The following is a 19,100-nucleotide window of genomic DNA, read 5'->3' as shown; positions in this document are numbered from 1 at the left end:
ATTCCAACTGTTGCATTTCAGTGAAAGAAATTCAAATGAACATTGAAAAATAAAGAAAATATCGGTCTGACAAAGCTAAACATGCGAAAACACAACTGGAATATTTTAACTCTTGCATTTCAACGACATAAATCCAAAATGAACTTTGAAAAATCAAGAGAATGTAACTTTGACAAGGTAAACCACGACAAAACACTACTGAAATAATTCAACTCTTGCATTTCAATGAAAGAAATCCAAAATGAACTTTGAAAAATCAAGAGAATGTAACTGTGACAAGGTAAACCACGACAAAACACTACTGAAATAATCCAACTCTTGCATTTCAATGAAAGAAATTCAAAATGAACTTTGAAAAATCAAGAAAATGTAACTGAGACAAGGTGAACCACAACAAAACACTATTGAAATATTCCAACTCTTGCATTTCAACGAAAGAAATCCAAAATGAACTTTGAAAAATCAAGAAAATGTAACTCTGACAAGTAGTACAGGCAAATGGAGGTTTGACCCGAAACAAATTGCAACAGAAATGATTCTTACACCATCTTGTAGAGAAAAAAAAACTGAACAACATATCCATGTTCGCATACTCTGAGTCGACGCAAAATAACGGTTTTTTGGCTTTTAATACGATTTTTTCTACGTTTTCCGGAAAAAAATATAATTTTAGTATCCGACCGTTTTTCTTGAAATTAAGTATGATTCTGATGCAGAATGACAAGCTGAGACAGAAAATGAAGTCCGATTGGGTGTCTGGTGCAAAAAAAAAAAGTTTCACTATCATCAATATGCGTTGCGGTAATTTTTGTAAAGACAATCAATCGGCACTTGTTATTCAACAAATGATCGGTTGTTCGTAAAAATACCTGAACTAGGCACTAGTATAAGACACTTCGAAGGCTACGTAATACAATAAAAATGAAAATCATCACATTCATCACTCTGTGTTTTAAAGATGTCAAAGTTTATTCCCAACATTTGACTGAGAGATCAATTAGACGAAGACCTCAAGTAATGCCAGAAAGTCGAGTAAAAAACTAGTTCCGGTCAGTGACAGTCATAACCTTTATTTAAATTCGCCATCCACCCCGAGAAAAAAATTTATTCGAAATTCTGCCATCTATCAGTCGAGTAATACTTTCCGGTGAATCTGCTAGTGTTCTGATGACTGATTAGCGCATGTAAGAAGTCGGTTTTTATAATAGTGGTTCGGAACTGAATACTTTAAAAGTTTAAAGGGTAAATTATTGTACTTTACTGTTTTGCGTCAAATTCTTTGATGTTTCATGTCAGTTGAAGTTTTTTGTTTTTTTTTTGTTTTACAGCGACATCTATTGAGAAGACAATCGTCCCCTGAAATACACCTTGTACCAACAGGTGACCTCATCATCACGACAGGTTAACTTTAAAAGTAGTTGCAATAGAAGTAGTAGTAGTAAATGTTGCACTAACAGTAGCGTTAGCAGTAGTGTGCGCATATTGCCTTTTGATGAGACGATATTTCCCCTTTAAGCATTCTCTGAAAGTTCCAACTTAATACCCCAATTAATTCTTGAGCTAGTCTAGTTTGACGCTGTGCATGCACACAGCGTCTTTGGATTTAGTTCAACTTTCCCCTCATTATTGTAAATGGAGAAGTATGATAGTAGTAGCTCAAGTAGTATTGGTCGCATGCAAATATTGTCTTTTGATCATATCCCTTATCATTCCCTGAATTTTCCCAATTAATATACTTACTTATTCCTGTGTTTCACCCTTTTGACAATCTGTGTAAACATAACGTGATTTCATTTAGTTCAACACTTTCCTCAACATTCTCTGTAACGCTCATTTGAATATCCCTCGTCTTCTTGGAAAGTAAATTTCAAACAAACATAGCCCTCTCAATAACGTATCCATGTGCAACAATGAAGTAATTGCCTTGCCTATAGCCGTTGTCTTGAAGACTTTGGGGACGTTGACATCCCTAGAGACATTATTACTGGACCTTTCAACAAGGCTGAACAAAATAAATCAATTAAAATTTCGATAATTTATTTTTTTCTTAATAAAGCTTTTTTTTTTTTATAGCGATATTTCAAATCAGTTGGAGCACTGCATAATCTGCAAAATAAATTTCGAAGACGACTCACATTACACGATTATTACAAAGAAAGGAGCTGCCGGAATTAACAAATGTAGTCAGATGCGAAGGGATACCGTTGTGGTCACTGCCGGACAGAAGGTCCATGAGTTATGCAGAAAAAATTATACACACAGGCGTAACATTGACAATCACACTCAAAGGCGAAAGGATGAGTGGCTAGCTAAAATTTCCACTGCCAAGTGCGAGTTGCGGTCGAGTACTTCACATTTCAGGTTTAACGAGTGTTGCTTGTTTTGTGGCTGCCCTGTTGACCTCTCAGCCTCACACCGGAAAGGCTCGGATATTTTCTGCGTTCGGACCATAGACTTTGACAAAACAATTAAAGAAACATGCGAACTGAGAAATGATGACTGGGCAGTCAGTGTTTACCGAAGGATATGCACCGTCCCACACCTTCATGCCGCTGATGCCGTGTACCATCAGCTTTGCAGCAATAACTGTCGGACAAGCTGAGGGATTCCATTCAAATACGAGAACCTGAAATATGAGCCTGAGAAACAGAGAAGAAGGTCAGGCAGACCAGAGGACAAGGTGAACACGGATACTTTCATAATAGCGATGCAGTTTCTTGAAAGTACTGACGAAGAACAGACAACAGTCAGTGATGTATTTCAAAAGATGAGTGACTCTATTGGAGTGGATGTTGAACCTTACAGAACTTTTTATATGACGAAAAAGATTCTTGAGCACTTTGGTACTCGAATTCTCATCTCGACTGTCGACGGAAAGTCGAATGTAGTGACTTTCACGGATACTGCATCATCAATCTTAAATCAGTATTATGTGGAAGCAAGATCTGCAGATCCCGAGAAGGAAAAAGCACAGTTGCTTTGCGCTGCAGCGAAACTGTTGAAAAACTAAATAAACGGCCGACAGACAAACAAAGACGACTACGACGTTTTAGAAAAACTGTCAACCACTTCAGAAGCTGTGAACTTTGTACCTGACAGCCTCAGACTTTTTCTTCGGGACATATTTGTTGTGAAGACCGTAGACCTCAAGATTGCTAGTATTGGTCATGCGATCATACAAGCAGCTAGACCACAAGCTGTAATTGCACCTCTGCAAATAGGTCTGGGTGTACAGATGCATCATCACTTTGCGTCGCGATATCTCATCGACACTCTGAACGCAATGGGACTCTGTTCGTCGTACTATGAAGTTCGGCGATTCGAAAGATGTTCAGCCATCAGCGCAGTTGAGGATCTGGATGAAATTCTTCCTGGCGGGTTTATTCACCACGTTGCCGACAACGTGGATCTTGATATCTGCACTCTCGATGGCAACAATACTGTCCAAGGTTTGTGTATCAGTTCCTCTGTGAAACCAGCGTCAACCTCTGCTAGAATAAGGAGACATCTGATTAATCCCACGGCCGATGACAGAAGATAGGCTCTAAAGATACAAAGTGTGCACCATAAATAAGACGATTCCATACTCTCGCGAATCAGATATGAAGGTCTGAGAGATTTTCAACCAGTTGTTAACTCTACCCTTGAAATCCTCTGGCATTCCTCCTGGTACCTGAAAACTCCAAGACCGGGTTGGAATGCCACGCAGCAAGCACTTATGGTGGGGAATCACCCAGGGAAATCGTCTATTGTTTTCCTCCCAATGATCGATCTCTCAGCTAGTGACGACACCTGTATTTACTCCACTTTGCTTTTTATTGTAGACCAGGCCATGCGACATGGATTTACTCCCGTCGTAACCTTTGACCAACCCTTGTGGTGGAAAGCCATGAAAATGGTCGAAGTGACTTCACCAGGACGTGCTCTTTCAAACGTCGTCCTGAAACTTGGCGGATTCCATACCATGATGAGTTTTCTTGGAGTAGTGGGTTACATCATGGATAGGCCAGGACTCAGAGAGGTTCTTAAAAACGTGTATACGCCCAACACTGTTCCCCACCTTCTCAGTGGAAAAGCGATCGCTAAAGCAGTACGTGGACATTTACTTATTGACGCTGCGCTACACGCCATTCTGCTTTCTGAGGTTTTTGCCGACAACCAAGCTAGTGTAGATGAGCCAAGACTACAATCTGAAGAAATTGTGGAACTCAGAAACCTATACGAGAAACTGATGAATAAGGAAGTAGTTGCTGAGGTTGCAGAAGGCAATCCTTCCTTAGAAAAAATACAGGAGTTCATCAGCAGACAGAGAAAAGAACTGCTCCAGTGTCGAACATCAAAGCTTTGGTTCCAGTATTCGGACATGGTTGCGATTCTACGAAACTTTGTAAAAGGAGAACGATCTGGGTCATGGGAGCTCCATTTGAAGTCTACCTCAGACATGTTACCTTACCTGGCGGCTCCGGGACACAACAACTATAGGAAATCATGCCATCTTTACCTCCAGCGAATGGACAAGCTCCAAGATACCCATCCTACGGTCTACCAGGCTTTCCAGAGTGGCATGCATGTAGTAAGACGTTCTGATAGATTCTGGGCTGGACTCTCCACAGATCTTGTCATTGAACAGGAGCTTACAGAGCTTAGGATCTTGTCATTGAACAGGAGCTCTCTTAAAACCTGTGGTGGCCTTACCAACGGCAGCGGCATGACAGAGGCTCAGAGGTCCTTATGGGTTTTGTCGCGACCAGTCTGCTCTACAGTAAACCTTCTGATGGAACGTATCTCACAAATTCTGTACGTTACAAGCGATCAGCACAAGGAGATGTCAGAGCCGATGCAACTCAGAGACTGCAAAGATACGCAGACTATTATCGAGTTTCTTGAAAGGGGTTCATCATTTGAGGGAGATGTTCAGTTAAAAAGCTTAGCAAATGGTCTAACTGACTATCGGTCTGCCAACGTTGATTCTGCCAAAGATGTTGGCATAAACGTCATTGACGCCTTGTCTGTACTGGGGGTATCTTACTTTTTTTTTCTACTAAAAGAACTGGAAATCAATTTTACCACAAAGAGACGTCAACGCGGATACTGAACACGACTAGACACGACTCCTCTTTTTCAGAGGTTTATCATGATCACGAAAAGAATCAATCTTACGGAAACTGAGTACTTTCAACACGAACTGTGTTCCTACCCAGCGTCACGTTTTGACAGCTCCTGCAAGCTCCGGACTGCGAACAAACAAGAAATTGCAAAGGTTATTGACCAGGCATGCAACCTTGAGTAGCATTCAGGTCCCCTCCCCAAAAGCACTTGATATATGCGCGACGGTAGAGCTCTGCTTCGCATGATACAAGGGACAAACAATTAAAGATATCTGAAGAGTCTAGACCAGTATAAAACTTACGTGACAGGAAAGTACCCTTCTGCCACTCTCATTTTCTACGGCTACGATTGTGGGGCTTCCATAAAAGATATGGCTCACTCGTTGAGGAGTCGTACAGTTGGCCGTGAGATCTTCTTCACAGCAGATATGCAGCTCAAGCTGAAGAAAGAAGAGTTCTTATCTTGCAAGAAAAATAAAGCCAGGTTTATCTGCGCTTTGGCTGATCATCTCCGTGCAAAGGGTGTCTCTGTCTCCCAGGCATCAGGTGACGCATATGTCCCGATTGTGGAAGGTGATGTTGCCTCTTCACATTACGACACTACCGTAGTTTGGGACGATACCAATCTATTGGTTTTCTTATGCTACCACTGTGACTTGTCAAGCAAGAAACTATTCTTCCACCTGAGCCAAAGTCAAATAAAGCTCCCCGAATATTGGACATACACACCCTGAAAGAGAAGCTGGGACAAGATACTTGTCATCTGATCCTTTTTGCTCACGCCCTGTTAGGCTGTGACTCTACTTCGCGAATCCACGGTGTGGGAAAAGGTCTTGCACTGAAGAGGCTGATAGAAGACAATGATTTCAATACATCAGCTGCAGTGTTTGTGCAGAAGTCCGCTTCGAACGAGGACATCAAGACCACTGGTGAAGACTCACTGCTGATTATATACGGTTCGTCGAAAGGAGGGAACTTGAACAAACTCCGCAGAGAAGTTTTTGAAAAGAAAGTGACAACGGCAAACTCTTTTGTTCACCCAGAACATCTGCCACCAACTCCTGATGCAGCCAAGTTTCATAGCTATAGAGTTTTTTTTATCAAGTTCAGGTCTGGACCGGGGAGCCTGATCTGGAACTGAAAGCCGAGGAATGGGGATGGAAGAATAAATATGACTTCTTGTACCCATTAACAACTGACCTCCCACCAGCCCCGCGTATGCTCCTAAAGATCGTGAAGTGCTCCTGTCGTTTACTGTGTAGTTCAGCGTGGTTTAGCTGATTTAAAAACGGGTTTGTTTGTACTTCAGCATGAATAACCTGCATGGTAACATTGTTTTCAAACTCCCCAAAAATCGACAGCAACAATGATGAAGAGAACCTAGAACCCTAGTCGTTAATCCATTCCAAATGAAAAAGTTGTGAAACTAGTCGGAATCTGATTCTCTATTTTGTATTTTTTATAAGATTGATTCTATTTAATAGACTGTGAAGATTATACACTATGGGTTGACCCTAAATTGTATACGACGAGTGTTTTAAGTGTGATTTACGATACTGACAACTGAAAACCAGTTCGGTTTGTAATTCACTTTCCCTAATTATTTTCTAAAAAAATGTAGATCATTCATTAATGATTACGATTTTTTTTTCTGGTTCAGCGAACAAACTATTTGATTCTATTTTCGGTCTCAGCTCGTGATTCTACGTCAGAACCACACTTTCATTCAAGAAAATCGCGCTACAACGAAAATTGTATTTTTTAGGCGAAAAAAGTCTAAAAAATACAGTTACTTTTGTATGGTGCTTCTTACGCTAAACCCAACTTCGTTTTCGGTCTCGCCATGTTATTTTGGGTTAGAATCATACTTCAGTTCAAGAAAAACCGATTTCCACGAAAATTGCGATATTTATTCGAATAACGAAAAAAATCGCATTAAAAGCCAAAAAACGGTTATTTTGCGTCGACTCAGAATATGCGAAAATTTATATGTTGTTCATGTTTTTTTTCTCTACAAGATGGTGTAAAAATCATTTCTGTTGCAATTTGTTTCGGGTTGACCTCTTTTTGGAGCTCATTTTCCTGTACTAAAGGTAAACCACATCATAACACTACTGAAATATTCCAACTCTTGCATTTCAATGAAAGAAATCCAAAAGGAACTTTGAAAAATCAAGAAAATGTAACTGTGATAAGGTAAACCACAACAAAACGCTACTGAAATAATCCCACTCTTGCATGACAAGGCAAACCACAACAAAACACTACTGAAATATTCCAACTCTTGCATTTCAATGAAAGAAATTGAAAATGGACTTTGAAAAATCTAGAGAATGTAAGTGTGACAAGGTAAACCACGACAAAACACTACTGAAATAATTCAACTATTGTATTTCAATGAAAGGAAATCCAAAATGAACTTTGAAACATCATGAGAATGTAAGTGTGACAAGGTAAACCACGACAAAACACTCCTGAAATATTCCAACTATTGCATTTCAATGAAATAAATTCAAAATGAACTTTGAAAAATCAAGAGAATGTAACTGTGACAAGGTAAACCACGACAAAACGCTACTGAAATAATCCAACTCTTGCATTTCAATGAAAGAAATTCAAAATGAACTTTGAAAAATCAAGAAAATGTAACTGAGACAAGGTAAACCATGACAAAACACTACTGAAATATTCCAACTCGTGCATTTCAACGAAAGAAATCCAAAATTAACTTTGAAAAATCGAGAAAATGTAACTCTGACAAGGTAAACCACATCATAACACTACTAAACCAACTCAGAAAAGCCCGAAATAGTAATTTACATATCCCAAATCATAAGTTTCAGTCAACACACACCGATGAAAGGCTAAGAAACCTAGCTCATAAAAGCCTGAAATAGCAAACTACTCATCCCAAACTATAGGTCTCAGACAACAAACACCTATGAGGGACTAAGAATCCTAGCTCTGAAAAGTCCAAATAGCAAACTACACATCCCAAATCATAATTTTCTGACAAAACAAACCTATGAAAGGCTAAGAAACCTAGCTAATAAAAGCCGGAAATAGCAATTAACCATCCCAAATCATAAGTTTCAGACAACACACACCTATGAACGGCTCAGAAATCCAGCTCAGAAAAGTCAAAAATTGCAATCCACCCATCCCGAACAATAGGTTTCAGACAACACACACCAACGAAAGACTAAGAAATCTAGCTCAGAAAAGTCCGAAATAGTAATTTACATATCCCAAATCAGGGGTTTCAGACAACACACATCAACGAAAGACGGGGCCCGGGGAGAGCCTTTGAGGGTCTGCGGGACTCTCGTGGGCCGGGTGGTCCTTTGGGAGCTTGGAGGACCTTTGAGGACCGGAGGCTTCCTTCGGGTTTGGGGTAGGGGGATCGGAACCCTTTGGGGTTGTGGTAGAGGACCTCACTACACTGTTCAAATGGAACTTGTGTATTATAACGACCACAGAGTTTCACCCTCAAATCCTCTTCTAAAATCATCTTTTAAATCATCTTTTAAAATGTCTCTAACTCTTTCGCTGAAATAATTCCCTAAAATAATAATTTGTTCTGAAAAGATATAATAAAGCCTTAAAAAAGTATTAAAATGGTGGCTCAGGAGCCTTTGGGGCTCTGGGGGCCCTTTGGGAGCCCGGAGAACCTTTGAGGACCGGGGGCTTCGTTCGGGGCTGGGTTGGGGGATCGGAACCCTTTGGGGTTGGGGTAGAGGACCTCACGACACTGTTCAAATGGAAATTGTGTATTATAACGACCGCAGAGTTTCACCCTCAAATCCTCTTCTAAAATCATCTTTTAAATCATCTTTTAAAATGTCTCTAACTTTTTCGCCGAAATAATTCCATAAAATGTCTAAAACGGTTTCGCCCAAATAATCCCTAAATGTAATTTCAGCGTGTTCCTTTTGTTTTTGGCATCTCTGCGATGACACATTTCAAATTACTAAGAAACCTGATTCCCGCACTAAAACAATTCATCGCTAAGATCAAAACATCCGCTCGGAAACAATTCTCTTGGTAGAACTCCAAAGACATTAATATAGACATTCGCTCGGAAACAATTCTCTTTGGAAACAACAAATTAATTCCCCTTTCGTGAATCAATAGTTCCCCTTAGAAACAACAAATCAATTCCTGTTTCTTGTCAAATCAATCAATCATGACATCAGCTGTCACGTGTGATCTAAAATTTGCCCTGGAAACAATTCTGGTCGAACTCCAAAGACATTAATTAACTTGACGTCACCTGTCAGACAACGTTTCCTATTTCTGGATCATAACATTCGCCTCGAGCGTGCCAAAAAACACACCTGGAGAAAGAGACCTTGGAGAAAGAGGTCATTGACACTGTCCCCATTAAACTATGTAAAAAAGTTATAGGTGGCAGCAGGGGTGAGGGATCGGAGTAGCACCTCCCCCTCTACTCCCATTGTTTACATATGGTATTGGTTAATGGGAAGTATACAGACGATTTCAGAAGGGATTTTTTTCTGGTGAGGAGGGAGGGGGGGGGGGGGTCAGAGGAGGAGTTTACAGGGGATGATCTTTCCATGGAGGATGTTTCCTTGGGGGAAAGGACTTTTCTATGAAGGGGGCACCGGATTTCCCAGCATTATTTAAAAATGATCAGAAATTAAATAATAAAAACAAGTTTTTCCAACTTAAAGTACGGAGCAACATTGAAACTTAAAACGAACAGAAATTATTACGCATGTGAGAGGGTTCACACCTTAGGCAATAGTAGAGGAGGGGGTGCTACTCCCACGATTACACCATATATGGGCATAGAATACTGTACGAACACCAAATATGGGCATAGAGTCATTAGGGAGAACACGTGGTTAATGGGGTCAATGACCTCTTTTTCCAAGGTCGATTTATTTGATGTTTCTATGTGTAATAACTCAGGGACGAAGGTTGCACATGCGCATTGAATTCTAACGGGAACAATGTTATTGATCTAGGACTCGAGGGGGAAGTGAATTTCCGAGAACTTGATTGCGTAATCGATCGCGAATGTTATGATCCAGAAATAGTATTTGTTGTTGTTTTGGTCATGTACATGCTCGAGGCGAATGTCATGGTGTCCAGAAATAGTATTTGTTGTTGTTGCTCTCGAGCCAAATGTTATGACTTTCCCGGAAACAGTTAGATCACGTGTTTCCTTCTCAGCCAATCAGCGAGTCGGATACATCCTCCTTCCCAGCCAATCAGAGGGCTGGTTATATATAGTTTCCCCGTTACATAACAATTCACCCTTGAGATTTCGTATATAACGGGCATGCAATGTGATTCAATTATCAGAAAGTATTTTGACGCTGTGTAAACAACAATGGATAAATTTAACTCTTTAGAAGTCTTGGCAGTCGCAATTAGCAATGTTAGTTATGTTTTCATTATTTTTATTTTAAAAATAAAATTTTTTTCAGTGGTCACCCTATCCTATATTCGAGTAAACCCCAAATCCCCCCCCCAAACCATACAAACCTCATTATAATCAATTGAAAAAATAAAATATATTCTGTGAACCTCAAAACCTAACCCCATCCCCCTTTGTTTTACAACCAAAAGTCTCGCATAAAGAAAAAGCATTTCGATCCATTCCGGCCCTCGCTATTTACATCTAGCGCCCCCCGCCCGCCCCCCTTGTATTAAAACCCACAATTATAGCCAAAAGACATACCATTTAGTAACTTTCATTATCTCTCTATTTAAAGCTAAATCCCCCCACCCTCCACCCTTGTTTTAAAATACCAAATTCTCGCAAAAAGAAAAAACATTTCGATAAATTCCTTCCCTCTATATTTCCAGCTAACTCCCCCCGCCCGCCCCAATTGTTTTACAAACCCAACGTCTCGCAAAAAGAATTAGCATTTGGATCCCTTCCTTCCCTCTCTCTTTCCAGCTAAATGCCCCCCCCGCCTCCCCCTCTAATAAAAACTCCACTATGCTATCTTTATAGTCGTTAGAAGACTATAAAATATTCTCTGTTTAACCATCTAAACCCCCCACTCCTTACGACTTTAATTCTTGCAATAGAAATAATACTCTTTTTATCGATATTTCCAGCTAAAGTGACCGCTGACTTCTGTCAATTTTTAGTGAAAATGCCGTTCTGTTTTGACACAAGACTCCAGTGCGTGGCTAAAATTAGCTGTCACCCCTTTCCGGCTTACAAACGCGGTCAAGTCAAAGGAACTATTCTTCTGTCAAATTAAAACACTAATTAAGCGCAGGCATATACAATCTCTTTTTGGAGAACCAGTGAAATCTCGTTATTTTCAAATTAAGATCTAACAATATATTTAGGACATTGGCGTTTGGGGCAGGGGGCCATGCCTCAATTCTATCGCCATCAATGTAAGGTGAAAACAAACTGTTTCTTCGCGTGAAAAGTAAGGGGTGATGGGTTTAAGAAAAAAGATACATTGCTTTATTTTGCGTAAATTGAATAGCATTTTTACCATATCTTTCAGTGGAGGAAGGGGGATATTTTTCCATGTCTTTTCTCAGGGATATTTTCCGTGGGGGTTATTTTCCGTGGGCTGTTTTTTCTGGGGGTAGGGTAAATATACAAACTAGCCCGGCTTTTGAATGGTTCAGTGAGCTGTAATTCTCAGATTCAAAAAAGGATGCAATTAGTATATTTCAAGAAATTTTCTACGTTGTGCTTTCTTAGTGATAAACTATATAAAATTATTTGGATGATGGTACTAACGTTCTTTCCGCGAAAAGGGAGCAAATTATTTTGATAATTATTTTTTCTCTTCTTTTTAAGGCCACTTATGAAGAATATATGGCGCCGCCGCCCGCTAATAAAGCCAGGGATGACGAGGCAGACCGATCAGTGCCAGCCCAATTGCAGCCTGGGTTTAAGTTAAAGAGTGGACGGCTACATATAATAGGGTGAACCCGACTGAAGCGATGCAAGATCGTGAAATAGCCAACTCAGTGACACAAGAACATAGCGACGCCACCGGTCCCTCGACCCTCCAACACACGTTACCTGGACCCGGCCCAGTCGCGCACGAAAATAGCGACGCCACCGGTCCCTCCACCCTCCAACATGCACTACCTGGTCCTTCGGGTGCCCAAGTGCAGCCGGGATATGCAAATGTAAGTATTTTTTCCTACCTTTCTATTTCTTCATTTTTCAGTCCTTTTCAATCCCAATATAAACTTATCTCTGGGAGATATTAACCCCTCGCCCCAACCAATGTTTTAAATTTATCTCCCTCGGTGATATCTAAATGTAATTTTTTGCAATGAAACCACTCTTTTATCTGCCCCCCCCTCCCTCGGAGATATCTAAATATATTTTTTTTTGCAATGAAACCGCTCTTTTCTAATCTTTGCTATCGCTTTCGATATCTCATAAGCGAATATTTTAGGTAATTTCTATTAATAATCACTGCCTTTGAAACTCAAAATGCTATTTTTTCTAATCTTTGATATTTTCTCTGTTGCTATCTCTTCGCTGTTATCTCATAAGCGAATATTTTTCAAGGGTAATTTCAATTAATGCTCACCATTTGAAACTCAAAATCCCCATATTTTTCACAATTGATTATCACAAAGTTTCAAGAGAAGGAACTGAGTGAGATTATTCACATTTATCTATTTGTCACATATGGATCCCCGTAAATTTGCGCAACGTTGTTTTAAAATAAATTTCAATCTTACAAAACCTTGCCAATATTTTAGTGGTGGGGAAACATTGTTGAATAAGAATTAACGGTTCTCGAATTTAATTGTACTGTTTCCCAGAGAATACGCGTGGAAACAGAGCAGACATGAGATTAAAAATAATCTAGGCTCATTTGGAGTAATAGACAACCTGTATGGGAAGTAGGCGAAACGACTTATGCCGCCTAACAATACGGTTTTTTGGGGCATTATGTAAATGCCCGGGACCCGTGGAGCCGGTGGGCCGGGGAAGCGTTGCGGGAAGCGATGCGGGCCTTAAGAAGCGCCACAGGGGTGTACTGTGGCACCGAACAGTACCTTGGGTCTGGGAAGGGCCACACGGAGGCGCCACGAGTCAGAGAAGCGTTGGGGGAAGTGCCCCGGGTAAGGGATGCGCCCAAGGGTGTAGAGTTGGTAATGTGCCGCGAAAAAAAAAAAAAAAATTTAACACTTTTAAAATAAAAGACAAAATGTTCTTCTTATATTTCATATATTATATTATCTTTCAGTTGAATTAAACAAATTTTATTAATCAATAATAATCCAAATTTTAAAAGCAGTAGGGTTGATTTGAACACTGAAAATAAGCTATTTTTTTCATTTATAGATTGCATTGGTCCCATATTCGCCGTCCAGTGAAGAAGAGGAAGAACCAATTCTAACACCGCCACTGGAGTTTCAAGACAATTCATTATGAGACGATAGCATTGAAGTACCTTTTAATATTGATGAGTTTTTTGCTGATTTTTTAAAAGTAAATAGTAGCACAGTTGATCTGGTATACTTGAGCCCGAATAATTTAAAAATTTTAAAGGATTTTACAGGGAACCATCAAACATCCTATAACCTAACGACTCCACTTCCAACAACGTACGTAGTGCCTCCGCCAGTTATTTTCGACCCGGGGGGGGTAGGAGGTAAACTCCACGCGAGGGAGTAGGGTACAACTCTCTCAGAGTTTCATCTGTCCAACATAATTGTAAATAATATTGTTGTTTTCAATGCAATGTTTGGGGATCCCTTTAATAAACTCCTGGCGGGACAATTTGTTTATGACCCTGTAGAAATTGTGCATGCATAGGCAGAAAAAATTCGTGCACTTCTGGAGAACCAGATTCAGTTGTGGGGGAGGGAGTCAATTAAGGTCTCCATTGTTTTAAAAGATTTTTATTTGAATGAGGGAAAAAGTGAAGTTTATTATCATTTTGTACATTCCGAGATGCGTTTGGTTTATTCGAATTTGTAAAATTTTGAGGGAGTTTTCTTAGATTGGGTAGATCAAATTATAACGCATCTCGAGAACTATAATGAAAATGGGAGTGGGTCATTAGTTCTTTTTGTTGAAAATTTAAGTGTTAACATATGTAAATTTAAGAAAGATTTTATTTTAAGAGGAGGGCATAGGGATAAGGGCATTGTTTTAAATTATAATCAAGATCTAGTATGTTGTCGTGGGGTCCAGAAGATCTGTTTTGAAACAGGTCATAAGTGTTTCAGGTATGCTTTCATCATCTCAGCCTTCGAGCCTCTAGCCCGAGGACGCAACTAAGAAAAATTTAGACAATTGGGATGTGCCCGCGAAGGAAGGGGCCGTTTTTCCATTTTAGAGTTTTATTGCGTAGAAGTAGAAGATCCAGTGAGTCTACAAGCCATTAATCTGTTTGAAAAGACTCATGCTCATTTGAATATTGGTATTACTATGGTATAGTATGAATCTTACTTTGAAGATGGAATTCGTTCTAAAAAGAAGGGGGTGGTTTTCCCCGTAAGGGGTCCCTCAGTTGATTTGGTTAAACACTGGGTTTGGTTGCTTTACACGCCACCTAGTCAACCGAATACAATCGGGCATTTTAACCCTATCACTGACACCAGTAGAGTTCTGAGGGGTGGTAAGAATAGGGGGGCATGTTTCTACGGTCCAACATGCCTCTCGCAAGTCTAGAGTGAAATAAAACGATTGAGTCACATGAGGCTTTGTAGACGGCATGGCTCTCAGACAGTGGAAACGTTGTCAGGGGCGAGGGCAATTCTACGATTCAAAAATGTTCAAAATACCCGACTCCAGTGCAACAAAATATCTAAGGACTGTGAGGCTATGTTTGGGGAATTGACAGAACCAAAATTTCCGAACCGAGCCAAAGAATATCAGGCCATTGCAGTGTCCTACGCCTACGCACACAGAGATAGTTCTAACACCAGGCAGGTGTTAGAAATAGTTGAAACAGTGGATGAGCGGGAGTGTATGGTCAAGACATTGACTCAACTGATTGGCACGGCTAATGGGGCTATTTCTCGTGTGAGACCTACCCATTATCCACTGTGGTTGTCTGCAGAGGATCGTCTCGCGATTAAAAATCAAACACTATGGTGGGTGGGTACGGGGGAGTTTGCAGAGGTGGATAAGGGGACAAGAGGGAAAAGAGGGGGCCGGGGGAAAGTGAGAGATCAGGACCAGTTATGGCAGGAAATATCCTCGGGAGGGAGTAATTTTAGAGGGGGTGCGCATCAATCGTGTAATTTAAATGTGAGCCAGCAGTTTTTTATCACTGTTTTTATTCATAATTCAAATTATGATTTAAAATTTATTTTACCGGCACTGGCACGTATGCATAGGGAGGGAGGGGGAGTAGATTGTCCATGTGTAAATAGTTCATTTACCTATAACATAATTCCCAAATCGGCCGAGAAGTTGTTGCTTCTCGAACTGAAATGGAAGGTAGTGGATAATGGGCATATGGGCTATAATAAAATCAGATTTGTAGATTCCTTTAGTTTTTCCCCAAGGTATTGAGTCAATTGATTCAAGTGAAAAAAAGTGACAATTTTTATAGCTTTCCCTTGCTTAAACAGCACTTTCCAGACAGTCAAATGTATTATCTGTTGACCTGCAAAGGTATATATGCATACGACTATTACTGCTCTGGCGCTCGCTTAAGTGAGGAGAAACTACCTCCAATTGAAGCTTTTTACAATTCACTGACCAATAGTGAATGCACAGCCGAGGAGTATGAGTTTGCCAAGAAGGGGTAGTCCAAGGGGGAGTGTAAAAATGGGTGAGATTATTGTAGACTTTACTTAGCCAGTGACTTTCTATCTCAGTTGGATATAATCTGTAATAATACAGACAAGATCTTTTCAGTGTTTTGTTTATATATAGTATATAATTTTTCCACACCCAATATGTTAATTGATTTAATTTTAAATATTAGCAGTGAGGAAATAGTCCTAATCACCGAAGTAGATCAGCACCTTTTTGTAGAGCGTTCAATGAGGGGAGGGTATGTTTTTCACGGGGACCGCATCATATCAACCGATCCGAGCGGACAAAGAAGCGTTGCAAAGTCAACTGCTGTGTTCTCTGACATGAACTCGTTGTGCTCCTCGGCAACGTCCAACTACTCTTTACCGTGTGGGAACTATCAAAGGCTTGAGAATTCTTGTGAGGTCCCTGACAGTACAACAATCGAGGACAACAGGTCACAAGGTGGGTTCTTTGAAGTTGACGGTCACATTCCGCTGGTGCTTCACGACTCAGTCAAAGATTTTGTCTTTCCATGTATCAATCGGCCCGTGAGCAGGGACTCTCTGAGCCCCTACAATCGTTCATTGGTTGGGGATATGGGGATGCACTGGACTCCCTCTAAACAGACACTGATTGCTTATTTGGACAGTAAAGAGAATTTCTTTGTTCACCATGTGCTTTTGAATTGGAAGGTGATCAACGGTTTAAAGATCAATAAAATACCCCGGGTCCTAAAGTTAAATCAGCGACCCTATTTGAAAACATTTATCGACACCTTTGTCGACAAATGCTCAAGGGCACACTCAATGGTGATGACGCACCTGTATAAGCACATCTAAAATTCGGCGTTTGGCAAAATTCTTGAGAGCGTACGTAATAGATCTTGCTGTGAGGTTGTGACTGACCCTCTAGAGTGTGAAAGAATTATTGCCGACCCAAATTTTACATCAGTCATGAGCAGAGAGGTCGGCATGGCTCTTTTAAACAGGTGAGATCGAAATGTAGCACTAAACAAGAATAGTACAGGAGGCATTTCAGTACTGGACATCTCAAAGAAGCTCCTGTCGTCGTTCTTTTAAACTGTGTGCAAGGTGCACTCGCACAGTACGGGGGAGGTAAAAATATATAATGGGGATACAAATTATCTGATGTTCAAGATAAATGGGACTGAAGATTTGTTGTGTGATGTTCACCAGGAGGAACACATCATCTCGTGGATGGATTTTAACAACTGGAATCCATACCTCTAACCCTATCTAGTGAAAATTCAATCCCCCGACCAACTATTAATGTTAAAATCAGAGACGGGGAGTGATTTGATATCCAGGGGGGTGTTCCCGGGCCCCAAAGTCTATTGTGTTGAAACACATAGTGGGGAAGAAAAGAAGGCGTGTAAAGGGGTGCCTACACATTTTCTAAAGAGCAATTTCAACATGAGTGTGTATGGAGAGTGTTTAGAAGGTAGCCTGGAGCCACGAGCACAAGTGCTTGCACTTCGCTATCTACCGTACGGAAATTATACTGTAAGAGTTGAAAAGAATGCGATGTCATCTATATCTGACAAGGTCTATGTGCTCGAGAATGGTTTGACTGTCCTACCCCACGGCCACTACCGTATTTCAGACTAGTTTTAATGCATTGACTATCGCAATCAACTTGGTCTGGATAAATTAACCTAATCTGACTAACCACCACCCCAACCTGTTCATCTAGCCCAAGCACTAACCACCACCACTAACCCAACCTCACCTAACCCATAGCAGTGACGACAACTTTTGTTTTTCCACCGCCGCTCCCGAGGGGGGGGGGGGTCCCTTCCCGCGGCCGCCCAGGGGGGGGGGAGGTCCCGCCCGCGGCCGGCCGGTCTTCGGCCCCGTGGCCCTCGGGGGGGGGGGGATCCCACCTTTAAATTCATAATGTTCAACTGTGCTAGTTCATGTTCCCTGAGTGTGTGTGTATTTTCTGTTGTACAAAAAGTGTTGTATAGAAAAGTGTTGTACAAAAAGTGATGTATAGAAAAGTGTTGTTGATGATGGACAAAAGTGTTTTTAATTTGTACAGAAAAGTGTGTTTAATAGAAAAAAGTAGTCTATATAAATAGTGTTATCGTTGTTCATGTTGAACAAATAGAATTTTAATTTTGACCATAGAATTTTGTTCTTGTTGAACAAGAGTTATTATTTTTATCAGTCTGCATGTTTAATACAAATGTTTTAATGCAGTGTCGAAATAAATGCTATCATGAAATATTGTTTTTTGTTGTTCTTGAATATATAGATACATGGGGAAAATTATTACTACTTTTTCATTGAGCACATATGATTTACAGTTAGTTGTAGTCCAAATGTTGTCCCCAGCAGCAAGTTTTAATTAAAAACGCCCTTCAAATCATTTCTATGCGGGCCCTCAATGTCAGGGGAAACAACACTTTTAACTAAAATAATTCAAAATTGCAATAAAATGTTTTTTGAAGAAGCAGAAAAAAATCTACTATTGCTATAGTATTTGGCAGGAGTACTATGATAAAATAAAAACTGTTGCCACAACCATACCAATACAATTCATACGAGGACTTGATGTTTTCAATAGTATTGAATCGAACTCGTGGTTGATTATTGATGATTTGGCTGAATCCATTAAACGGTTCTTACATGAAATGATAAAACTGTTCACTGTTCGCTCTCACCAAGAACACATTTCCATAACCCTAGTTCTACACAATCTGTTTCATCAGAGCAAATGTATGCGAGGCCTTGCTTTGAATTGCACCATCTATATTATCTATCGAGTTATGCGTCATTATATCGCGCGCCTAAAAAGCAAAAATCACAAATAACCTGGCGCCCCTCAATTTATTGTTTAAGCCGACACACACGCGACAAGCAAGCCCAAATGTTACATGTTTCTGGATCTTAATAAGAGCACGCCCGAGGATCTACGTGTAGTCACAGACATTTTCAACAATGACATTACAGTACACCTAACGGTGAACATTTGAAAATACTATTAGTCACCATTATGACGCTGAAAAAATTACACAAACAACGGCATCTGTTTTCCATTTTAAGCACTTCAAAACGCTTGCTTAGGAAGGCTATACTCAAACATGGGGTTGAAAATGATTTCATTAATCTGATATCTTAAATTTTTTTAAATTTAACTGAGGGAAATTTTCAACTACAATATATTTTTATACAAAAGAAAACCCAACATCTGGTAACTTTCGGTACCTGGTCTTTTAAAAAAAAGGTAAATAA

The sequence above is a fragment of the Artemia sp. Qi Xiang Cuo genome, chromosome 17, assembly GCF_049724085.1.
Source record: "Artemia sp. Qi Xiang Cuo chromosome 17, ASM4972408v1, whole genome shotgun sequence".
In the NCBI taxonomy this organism is placed as follows: domain Eukaryota; kingdom Metazoa; phylum Arthropoda; class Branchiopoda; order Anostraca; family Artemiidae; genus Artemia; species Artemia sp. Qi Xiang Cuo.
This window is presented reverse-complemented; position numbering follows the sequence as displayed.